Raw genomic sequence first — 10,521 nt, 5'->3', positions numbered from 1 at the left:
AGGTCACGCAATTACTCATCCAGACATTAATGCGCCAGATTATGAAATCAAAGGACAAATTCTACACATGGTGACTAATCAATGCCAATTTAGTGGTGCGCCGAAGGAAGATCCAAATGAACATCTACGTACCTTTAATAGGATCTGCACACTATTTAAAATACGAGAAGTGGAGGATGAACAGATATATCTCATGTTATTTCCCTGGACTTTAAAGGGAGAAGCCAAAGATTGGTTGGAATCGTTACCTGAAGGGGCGATCGATACATGGGACGTTTTAATTGACAAATTTCTTAAACAATTCTTTCCTGCATCTAAAGCCGTAAGACTTCAAGCAGAAATTGTTACGTTCACACAAAAACCAAATGAAACTCTATATGAGGCGTGGACAAGATATGGAAAGTTATTAAGAGGATGTCCGCAACATGGTTTAGACACCTGTCAAATAGTACAAATATTCTACCAAGGATGCGACATCACTACAAGAAAAGACATAGATATAGCAGCTGGTGGTTCGATTATGAAGAAAACCGAAACTGATGCTTACAAAATTATTGATAACACTGCTTCCCACTCACATGAGTGGCACCAAGAAAAAGATATCATTAGATCATCTAAAGCAGCTAGAGCCGATTCTAGCCATGACTTAGATTCCATTTCCGCAAAGATAGATGCTGTGGAGAGACGAATGGAAAAGATGACTAAGGATATTCACTCAATACGAATTAGTTGTGAGCAGTGTGGAGGACCACATTTGACAAAAGATTGTCTAAGTATTGAATTAACAATGGAACAAAGAGAGAATATTTCATACATAAACCAAAGGCCTGGAAATAATTATCAGAATAATTATCAACCGCCAAGACCGATTTACAATCAAAACCAGAATTATAACCGAAATATTCCATACAATAACCAACAAGGTCCTAGCAATCAACAAGTAGCCAATAATACTTACAATCAGCAAAGACCTAATTTTCAAAACAAACCACCACAACAAACCGATGATAAAAAGCCGAATTTAGAAGATATGATGACGAAGCTAGTTGAAACTCAAACGCAGTTTTTCACATCTCAAAAACAAACAAATGAATAAAATGCTCAAGCATTTAGAAATCAACAAGCTTCTATTCAAAATCTGGAACAAGAAGTAAGTAACCTAGCAAGGTTAATAGGTGAAAGGAAACCGGGAAGTCTACCTAGTGATACAAATGCTAACCCCCGGAATGAAACAGCTAAAGCTATTACCACAAGAAGTGGTACAACACTTAAATCACCTGAAATACCTGTAACTTCTGATAAAACTATTCCTACTCCACAAGAACCACAACCTGATCAAGATAAAGAAAAAGAACCGGTAGTTGAAAAGGTTAATGAAGATAACACAGTTAAGGATAAACCTTATGTTAAACCATACCAACCACCACTTCCTTACCCGAGTAAAATGAAGAAAGAAAAACTTGAAGCCGAGCAATCCAAATTCTTGGATATGTTTAAACAGATAAATGTAAATCTTCCTTTCATTGATGTGATTTCAGGAATGCCAAGATATGCTAAATTCTTGAAAGATCTAATCACGAATAGAAAGAAAATGGAAGAACTCTCGGCTGTTACTATGAATGCTAATTGTTCAGCAGTGCTGTTGAATAAGATACCAGAAAAACTATCTGATCCAGGAAGTTTCACAATTCCATGTTTTCTGGGTAGTCTTAGTTCAATAGAAGCATTGGCAGACTTAGGTGCTAGTATAAATCTAATGCCGTATTCACTATACGCTAAACTAGACCTTGGAGAATTAAAACCAACCAGAATAAGCATACAACTAGCCGACCGATCAATAAAATATCCTAGAGGGATAATGGAGAATATGCTAGTTAAAGTTGGTACTTTAGTATTTCCAGTAGATTTTGTTGTTTTGGACATGGAAGAAGATTCTCAAGTTCCTCTCATATTAGGAAGACCATTCTTAAACACGGCTAAAGCAATGATAGACGTGTTCGGTAAGAAATTGACCCTAAGTATAGAGGATGAGAGTGTTACCTTTTCAGTTGATAGAGCAATGCAACAACCACAATCTACAGATGATACATGTTATTATATTCAAACTATAGATGCACATGCAGAATTATTAGAAGAATTTCCAGAATTACAAGGAACAGGAGAATGTTCTTTAGGAGAAGGTAATGAACCAATTGATGAAGCTGAAATGTTAGCTACACTTATAGCTAATGGATATGAACCAACAACAGAAGAAATTCAAATGCTAAAAGAAGAAGACAGATATCGATATAAATCATCGATAGAAGAACCTCCGAAATTAGAGTTAAAGCCACTTCCAAACCATTTGGAATACGCTTATTTACATGGTGAATCTGAATTACCTGTAATAATATCGTCTTCTCTTACTGAAAATGAGAAATCACAACTCATTTCTGTGTTGAAAGCTCATAAACCAGCCATTGCATGGAAGATTCATGATATTAAAGGAATAAGTCCTTCGTATTGCACACATAAAATCCTTATGGAAGAAGGTCATAAAACGTATGTGCAACGCCAACGAAGACTAAATCCTAATATGCAAGATGTAGTTAAGAAAGAGATTATTAAACTGCTAGATGCAGGTTTGATATATCCAATTTCTGATAGTCCATGGGTAAGCCCAGTTCAATGCGTGCCTAAGAAGGGTGGCATGACTGTCATTACAAATGAGAAAAATGAGCTTATTCCTACTAGGACTGTAACAGGATGGCGTGTATGTATTGATTATAGAAAATTAAATGACGTCACCAGAAAAGATCACTTTCCCTTACCTTTCATAGATCAAATGTTGGAAAGATTAGCCGAAAATAGTTACTATTGTTTTCTAGATGGATTTTCCGGATATTTTCAAATTCCAATAGCACCCGAAGATCAAGAGAAAACCACATTCACGTGCCCTTATGGTACTTTTGCTTACAAATGCATGCCATTTGGACTTTGTAACGCCCCTGCAACCTTTCAAAGGTGTATGATGGCGATTTTTCATGACATGATAGAAGAATGCATGGAAGTATTCATGGATGACTTTTCAGTCTTCGGTGATACATTTAAATCATGTCTAGTTAATCTGGAACGAATGCTAATTAGATGCGAAAAATCAAATCTAGTACTTAATTGGGAGAAATGCCATTTCATGGTTAAAGAAGGCATCGTTCTTGGACATAAAATTTCAAAAGAAGGAATTGAAGTGGATAGAGCTAAAGTAGATGTAATTGCTAAACTTCCACATCCCACCAATGTTAGAGGAGTTAGGAGTTTTCTAGGGCATGCCGGTTTTTACCGACGTTTCATAAAAGATTTTTCTAAAATTGCCACTCCTATGAATAAACTCCTAGAAAAGGATGCGCCATTCATCTTTTCAGATGAGTGTATCAAATCTTTTAATATTCTTAAAGAAAAACTCACTAATGCACCGATCATGATAACACCAAATTGGAATCTACCATTTGAACTAATGTGCGATGCAAGTGATTTTGCAATGGGAGCCGTTTTAGGACAAAGGATTGAAAAACGATTTCAACCTATATATTATGCTAGTAAGACGTTACAAGGAGCACAAACGAACTATACAACTACTGAAAAAGAACTCCTTGCTATTGTCTTTGCTTTTGACAAATTTCGATCATATCTCGTTCTAGCAAAAACGGTGGTCTATACCGACCATTCTGCTCTTAGATACCTATTTTCAAAACAAGATGCTAAACCAAGATTAATCCGTTGGATCTTACTCTTACAAGAGTTTGATATTGAAATCCGAGATAAAAGAGGAGCAGAAAATCTCGCCGCTGATCATCTTTCTCGTCTTGAAAATCCCGAATTAGAAGTTCTGAATGAATCGGCCATAAAAGACAACTTTCCTGATGAATATCTATTGAAGATAGATTATAAAGAAATCCCATGGTTTGCAGACTATGCAAACTACTTAGTCTGTGGATTCCTTGAAAAAGGATTATCGTACCAAAGACGAAAGAAATTCTTCAGTGATATAAAACACTATTTCTGGGAAGATCCACATCTGTTTAAAAGTTGTCCCGATGGAATAATACGCCGATGTGTATTTGGAGATGAAGCTAGTAAAATTTTAAACCATTGTCACACAGGACCAGCAGGAGGGCATTATGGGCCTCAACTAACAGCAAGAAAAGTTTATGAAGCTGGATTCTATTGGCCTACAATTTACAAAGACGCACACCTTCTTTGCAAATCCTGTGATGCATGTCAAAGGGCCGGAAAAATAAGTCAACGTGATGAAATGCCACAAAATGTCATCCAAGTATGTGAAGTATTTGACATTTGGGGTATTGACTTTATGGGTCCATTTCCAAAATCTCATAATAATCTATATATACTCGTAGCCATTGATTATGTATCTAAATGGGCGGAAGCACAAGCTCTCCCAACTAACGATGCACGAGTTGTAGTCAACTTTTTAAAACGTCTTTTTGCAAGGTTTGGAACACCGAAAGCTTTAATAAGTGATCGGGGTACTCATTTCTGTAATAATCAACTTGAGAAAGTTCTTAAAAGATATGGAGTAACTCATAAAATCTCCACCGCATATCATCCACAAACAAGTGGACAAGTTGAAAATACCAACCGAGCTTTAAAACGTATTCTAGAGAAAACCGTAGGATCAAATCCGAAGGAATGGTCCATTAAATTGGAGGATGCACTCTGGGCTTTTAGAACAGCCTACAAAACTCCAATTGGAACCACACCTTTTAGACTTGTTTATGGAAAAGCATGTCATCTTCCAGTAGAAATTGAACACAAAGCATTTTGGGCTTTAAAGACATGTAATCTTGATTTACATGAAGCCGGACGTCTACGATTAAGTCAACTAAACGAATTAGAAGAATTAAGACATGAAGCATACGAAAATTCGTTAATCTATAAAAAAAGAACGAAGAAATGGCATGATAAAAGAATCAGAAGTTCAAAAGAATTTAAAGAAGGAGACAGAGTTCTTCTTTTCAATTCACGATTCAAGCTATTTCCTGGAAAATTGAAATCAAGATGGTCTGGACCATTCATAGTCAAAAGAGTTTTCCCATACGGAACGATAGAATTGATAAATTCAAATGGGATTGAATTTAAAGTTAATGGTCACAGAGTTAAACATTACATACATGGTCCTATGGAAGTCGACAACGAAGTTAATCACAATTTCGACACCACAGCTAACTAAGTGTGGGGAGAATCAAGTCTTTAAAGGATAATATGTATTTCTGTTAGAGTTAGATTGTCTGTTTTCGTGTAGTTCTCGAAAATGGAACACGTATGGTCTTTCCCTAGCAGACCCTAAAGAACTAGTCTTCTCCCCCCATTCTGAATTTTTATTTTTTTTAGGTTTTTACGAAATGAAGACTGCCTGTGAACTAAACCATGGTCTAATGCTACACGCTTTGATCACTAAAAGAAATAATGACATACTACCGAGTGAATTAGTATCAGTAATCAGAGAAAGAATGGACGGAGTTAGAAAAGGATCCAGATGCGAAGATAATAAGTTACAATTTGGTAAAGGAAAATCAAAATCCGCAGCGAAAAGAAGAGCACGACACCTAGAACGATGTCACAAATGCGGAAAATGGTCACATGGAGGTAAATGTTCAAATAATCAAACCTATTTAAATACCGAATTTGTTACTTTATGCAGAGACGGACCGTTCATATGTTTAGAAGAAAAGACAATGAATGCTCGAGGTTACGCCTATGCAGCCATGGAAAACCAATTAAACCGACTATCTTATGAATATAATAGATCATATAACTAAGAAATCTATTTCACAGGTATGTCTGTACAGTTTTTATTTTTATTTTTATTTTTAACCTTTTGATAATAAACGCTAATTTGTTCGCTAAAAAGTATTAAATTGGTATTAAATAAAATTAGGTTTGGCGACCGAAATTATTGATATCATTCAACAATTTATTACATCACTGCGAAATTTAACGTTTATTCTTAAGGTATAAATATCTTTAATCAATCAACCCAAAATATTTCAAAAATTCGTCATGAGTTAAATTAGGTCTTGGAACCGAAATTACTTTACCGAAAAGAGGGGCGCATATTTTTGATAATATTTGATTGATTAAAGTGGGATAAAAAGACAAAAAGATTTTTAATTTTATTATGTTTTTAATCTTAATATTTAAATCTTAAATTAATATTGTAAACTTTGTAAAAACAATATATTTAAAATTGTAAATATTTGAAAAATTAATATAAGTTTGGTATGAATTTATAAATTTTTAAATTAAGTTTGGTGTGAATTTTTAAAATATTAATTTTTAATTTTATGCATTTTAAATTTTGAGTTTGGTGTGAATTTTTAATATTAATTTTGAATTTTATATTTATGTTGTGTGAATTTAAAAACAAAAATTTACTTTATCTCATTAAGTTAAAAATATGATTTTTAAAATTCGTCATAAGTTGAAGACTAGGTCTTTGAACCGAAATTGCTTTACCCGAGGGAGGGACGAGAACTTTTATTATCAATATTTTTAATCTTATTGATTTAAAGTATGCCAAAAACATTAAAAAACCCAAAAATCTTAGCTTTTAAAACAATCGCTACAAAAAGACAAATTTTAAAATTTTGTCGAAGGACGGACTAAGACATCGATCCGAAACGACCTCGTCCTAAATAACAAGGGAAACAAAATTTTAAAATTAATTTCTTAATTGTTTTATAAGTTAAAGATTATATAAAAAAAAAAAAAAAAAAAAAAAAGAGTAAACTCCGCGACTCGCGGAGTTTGAAGTACAAAACCTCCGCGACTCGCGGAGGGATCAAAAATCAGAAAAAAAATAAAAGAGCTGAACGATCAGTTCGCTCTCCCACACACATAAACACCCAAATACTGCGAAAAAAAGAACCCGAAAACCACCGAAAATCACCTCCAAAAATCTCAATTTTTAACCGTTAATCACCAAATTTTTTGCTAAAATCATGTTGAGAAGGATGATATCTAAGAACTACTCAAGAAAAACGGTAAATTTCTACACCTAAACACCATTTAATTCGAATTTTAGTGTTCTTGAGCTATTTTTTTCCCAATTTGATTTTGATGCTTTTTAGTGTAATTAGACTTAAATTGTTTATGTATTATGCTTGTATAACCTAGATTGATGCTGTTTAACATGATTAGAAGCCTTAAACTTCAAATTTTGAATAATCTAGGGTTTGTGTTCTTGAGCAATTTGGGGCTTTTTGATATAAACAGGTTATGGCCGATTTTTGTCATGAATTGTTGCTAAATTGAGTAGTGTAACATGTCTAGGTAGTTAAATGATCCAAACTTTGAGCCTAAACATGATTTTGAGAATTAAAGTGGACTTTTTCAAGTCCAAAATTCATGAACTTGATTTTTGAAAGATAATGCCATTTGAGACTTGTTTATTTGCTGGTAATGATTATTTTGACATGTTATTTGAGTTGAATGCTTATGAACTTGGTGAAAATTTTCGTATATGCTTATTTGAAAAAGTGTAGATTTGATAAAAATGTGAAAATAAGCTTAAGTTTGATATAAATTGATAATGTCATTGTAATTATTTTGATTGATGATTTTGCTGACACTAATGCATATTTGGATGCACAAAATTTGTGTTTGATGTGTTTTGCAGAATGAAAGGGGTGAATCTTCATCCCAAGCCCGCCATGCTCCTGCTGAGAACTTGGAACAACAGGAGGTAGATAACTACTACAAGCAGGATGTACCTCATCCAGTCATGACCTTTTCAGATATGCACTTGGAACAGTTGCACCCGAACCTGAGATTTGACAGACTTTGGATAGATTATCCAAAATATCAACGGGGTTTGCATACTCTTCACTCTAAGGTTGTTGAGGTACCGAGGGTCATAGAATGGGGACCCTTAGAAGCTGTAGAATTGGCCGGGCCAATTAGGGAATTACTTGTACAGAGGTATGGTAATTCTTCTTTTAATGACTGGATATGTTTATTCACCATACGCAGACCTGTATATAAAGTATGGTGTGAAGAGTTGTTATGTAGTATAGAGTTGAATGATCGGGTAGCTAGTTTAACCGATCGTTCTTTTATTAGATTTTTGTTAGGCGGTTCGATGCGCCACATGTCTTTACTGGACATGGCTCAGGCTTTACGTATATATACGCCTGAGGAATTAGCGTCTGCCGATTGTAGAGGATTGATACTAAACGGTAGAAAGATAGATGAGAATTTTGATACACACGGTGTGTGGAGTCAAATGACAAGCCATCACCGTTTCAAAGGGGGAAACTACTCTTATTTGGATATAGATAGAGCCGAATTAAGAGTAATACATAGGTTTTTAGCTAATTCGATTACACAAAGGGGTAAAAACAAAGAAAAGGTAAATGAACAAGATTTGTTTTACCATATGTGTATTCGAGACCCACACAGCGCTGTAAGTATACCATATTGTGTGGGTTATTATTTATCAGCTATGGTTCGGGGGATGCGTCCACATAGCATAATAGGAGGTGGTATTTTTATTACTTTGATTGGTGAATATCTCAGTGTGGATATAAGTCGGGGGGATTATTAGTAGAAGAGCCGGAACCCCGCGACACTATAGGTTTAAATGTATACCATGGTGCAAAAGTTTTGAAGCGGCGAAATAACGCCGCAGTACGATACAATGGTAGACATCCACAGGTAGAGAGAAACCAGGAACAAGGTAATGTAGGAGGGGGGAATGAGATGCAAGAAATGCATAGGTTTATAGCTTCTCAGGAATACGAAAATGCTAGAAAGAGAGCATTTGAAGATTGGCAAGTTCATCAGAACCAGATCATAGCGCATTGCCAACATATAGGTAGAAACTATATTCCTACACCGAAACCCGTCTTCCCTCCTTGGTCGATAGAGATGCAGCCACCATATCCTACGTATGACCCTGCCGAAGCATTCTATAGCACTTATGGTTATGCGTGGAACCCCTATTGGTACCAATATCATCCTTAGTTTACTTATTTTTTATTTATTTTGTAATTTGTAATTATTGATATGTTTAATACTTTTGTTAATATTGTAATCATTTTTATAATTATCTAACTTTTATTCTTAGATTTTAATAATTTTTGAATGTGGGGTAATAAACCAAACTTCAAAAATATGTATATATGTTTGCAGTTTATCTTATGTACACAACAGGGTAAAACAACGCATTTTCAAAGACTGGCATTAAGTTCAGCAAAAGCAACTAATTTTGACGACAAGATGCAAAATACATGTGAAATAACAACAAGACGGAATGAACAAATGATGTGCACCATTTATCATTCAGCAAACAAACGCCAATATATTTGGAAACTTTGGTAAAAATTTAATCATTTTCACACAAATCACCCCCAATAATTTAAATTGTTACTGATTTCTTGCAAATGAGGGCATTGCAAGATCTTAAGTGTGGGAAGGGATTAAATTCTTTCGGATTTTAAAATTTTTATATTAAACACTTGGTTACCATTAAAAATACTAGTAAAGCAGTAGTTGTATTAGAATCTAGTGCTCTCTGATAAAAAAAGAACAGCCCTAGTCTTATATACTGACTACCCAATTCTAGTAAAATTTTTCAAAATTTTCAATTAAATGAATTCAAAATCATGTTTATACATATTTATGAACGATAAAACTAGGTTTTAACACCGAAATTATTGTTACCTCGGAAAGGACATAAATTGAGAAACAAACTAAAATGTTAAAATTCATTTAAAATGGAATAGAGGACGATAAAAAGAAAAATAAAAAGCCAAGTGTGGGAAAATTTACCAAGTTATTTTAAACATATGTCACATATATTTGTAACAAATAACTGAAAATACTTTTGCTTTGGACTAAACTAAACTGTTTTACCCAATGAAAGAAAAGAAGAGATGGATCTACACGATGAATCAATTCCATCATTAAAAGGAAGTAAAGTCTTCCGAAAAAGACACGCGCTTCTTGATTTAGGTCATGAAGTTGTCGTCCAGACCAGCTGTAGGTTGACGAAAAATCTAGAAAAGTCATCACTAAAATCAGCAGGAAATCCACGGACCTCAGCATTAAACAGGGTCGCCAAGTGGTCAGATTTATCCTAACCATGAGAAGGATTTATCTCGTACAATGGGGGGGCACCATGCAAATTAGCTGAATAAGACTAATGAATCAGATCCCCAGAAAGGATAATCTCCTTAAAAGATTAAAAATCAGCTTTTAAGCCTGATATTACTCAATCCTTGAGATTGACCTTAAAGATTGAGAATTACAAACTCATGGAATTCAATGATATCTAAACTCGAGCTTAAACGAGAAAATATTTTGATCAAAATTACAAACCGATTTGTTTTCTGAAAACCCTATTTTCAATACGTTCATTACCATTGAACGTAAAATCCTAGGAATTCACCTGGAATTCATTAGGTCACCTGAACTAAATCGGGTGTCAACCGTAAGAACGGTGGTTGCATAGCATGGTCAAAG

Source organism: Rutidosis leptorrhynchoides, chromosome 3, assembly GCF_046630445.1.
Source record: "Rutidosis leptorrhynchoides isolate AG116_Rl617_1_P2 chromosome 3, CSIRO_AGI_Rlap_v1, whole genome shotgun sequence".
Lineage (NCBI taxonomy): Eukaryota > Viridiplantae > Streptophyta > Magnoliopsida > Asterales > Asteraceae > Rutidosis > Rutidosis leptorrhynchoides.
This window is presented reverse-complemented; position numbering follows the sequence as displayed.